Raw genomic sequence first — 2500 nt, 5'->3', positions numbered from 1 at the left:
TGTTTTGAATTTGATTCCTTTTCATTTGCATTCATAAATTCAAAAGCCAAAAGAAATCATCCTAGTTATTGTTTCATACCATTTCTACTTGTCCATTTCGTGATTGCATCAGAAAAGAAAAAGAAAATATTTTTAAGCTTTAGTTTATATCATTTGCATATTTAATTGTTGTATTTCATCCAAAGAAAATTCAAAAAAAAATTCAGCATTAGTTTGCTTTCCATATTTTCTTTTCATTTGTGTTAATTGTCATTTATTACTGTTTCATTTCGAGATTTGCATTAAGAAAACCAAAAGAAAAATCATTTTTTCATAATTTATTTCATTTCGGTTCAACATTGCATATTTTCTCGGTTTAGTTTTAATTAGCTTGCATTTTGGTTCTTATTCTGATCCGACCATAAATTCTCTATTCTTCACTTGATCTTTGTGATTGCTTGCAGGAAGAAATGGAAGAATTAGCACAAAGCCAAGCCTTATTGGCCTCTCAAAAACAGCTATTGGCTGCTATGAAGGGTGTACAAGATCAGATTTCTCAGCTGGAGAAAAGAAACAAGGCACAAGGCCAACGACCACAGCAAGGAAAAAGAAGATTTGGAGATGCACCAGAGGATGGCTATGTTGAGCCTAAGCCACCAGATCCTTCATGGATCACCCCACACCATACTTCTTCAACTCATAAACACTTAACTCATTCTTATCTTGATTTTAAACCTGTTAATGAAGTTAAGATTTATTCTTTTTCAGGAAGCAGTTGGCCAGATGACTATCTCTCATGGGAAAGAACCATGGATGATTGGTTTTCATTCCATGGCGTGCCAAAGAAAGAAAAGCTGAGCCATGCCATCAAACAACTCAACGGAAGTGCATACAAATGGTGGAAAGGTGTAGATGGTGCAAGATGGAAGAGTCAAAGAGAGGCTATCAAAACGTGGGAAGATCTTAAAGAGGCCATGATCAGGAAGTAGGTATCCTCACTTCCAACACCAGAGATTAGAGAAAGGTACCCAAGGAGGTTTTCAAGCCATGGGTCCAAAGAGGCAAAGAGAGTGGTGCCACAACAAGGCCATAGAAGCTTGATCCATCAAGAACAGATTCGGCCAAACAAGGGGCACACAGTTCTCTATGATCAGTCCCAACCTTATGAGGTCCCAAAGACCATGGAGAGAAAGAACTTTGTCAGCCAAGACACGTTGGCCAGACACAAAAAAAAATCAGACAAACCTATTTTTCAAGAAAAGGCCAAGGTAAGTCCTATACTTGATAAATTTGTTTATAAATCATCTCCAACTGGTATGAGTCACTTGTCTTTGTCCAAGGATGTTAAGACAGGTCCTGAGATCCAGAAAGACACGAACTCCACATCCTTGTTGAGATCCAAAGTTGTCCATGATTTAAGTCCAAGAGACAAGGAGATTTTAAACCCAAAGGAAGAAGCGCCATCAAGCCAAGGTGTTTTAACAGGAATTAAAGAGCATGAATTCAAAGGAGAGGAGCCACCAGGCGCCACACCAGTGATGAACCAGGAGAAGGTTCAAGACACAATGCAGTCCATGTTGCTTAAAGAAGCAAAACCAGTAAATAAAGTATCAAACCAAGGTAAGTGTCAAACACCACCTAGAGAAACTGGTATTGACGTGTGTGTTCTTGATGTAGAGAGTAAAAATGAAAGCTATTTGCTTCCTGAAGTTCTAAGGAAAGAACCAGACCATAAGCCCAGCCATGAACCACCTCACAAGTGGAAGTCTAGTGTTGAACAATGTGTTCAAATGCCAAGGCTTAAGGTAATCTTCTCTGATCTTAAAACGTCCAAGACACTTGATTATCCAGATATAATGCACTTGTCTTTGCCAAAAAGTTTTGATCCAGGAATAAAAGAAGTTGAAGTTCATAACCACCAAGGTCAAAAGATGCAAAGAAGGCAGCAAACAAGAACAAGTTGTCCAAAGAAGAAAATCATTCTTCAACTTGTGGAAGCTATCAAAGTAAGTCTGGAAATCTCAAATTATTTTTATCAGTGTCCAAACACAGTTATAATGCACTTGATTTTTGTCCAGAATGTTGAGAATTTTTCAGGTTGCAAAGGAGAAAGCTTCAAAGAAATCCCACCGGATAACCTTTTGTTGCTAGGAGAATCAAAACCAAAGATGGTCAGAACTGAGCCTACTAGGAGTATGAAGGACCATCCACTGAAGGAGATAAGAAATGCCAAAGTCAAAAGCAGAGGCGTGATCCTATCCTATTTGCTGAAAGAAGAGCCACCTGATGCACAATCCATCCCCAAACCGAAACAATATCAAGGTAAGACCTTAGAATCTCAAAAGAGTACGAAAGCTGACTTGCTCTATCTTGGTGCAGGTTATACAGTTTCGAGGTCGAAACCTTTTCAAGGGGGAGGGAATGTTGCGGCCAGCAATTCAGCAGCTGAACCAGAGGTCGACCCAATACCCTACTCAACCAGCCAAGGCGCCAACCAGGACATACGTGCACTAAAAATGCC

This window comes from Brassica napus, unplaced genomic scaffold (assembly GCF_020379485.1).
Source record: "Brassica napus cultivar Da-Ae unplaced genomic scaffold, Da-Ae ScsIHWf_1494;HRSCAF=2090, whole genome shotgun sequence".
In the NCBI taxonomy this organism is placed as follows: Eukaryota; Viridiplantae; Streptophyta; class Magnoliopsida; order Brassicales; family Brassicaceae; genus Brassica; species Brassica napus.
The sequence above is the reverse complement of the archived record's forward strand: the minus strand, read 5'-3'. Positions refer to the sequence as shown.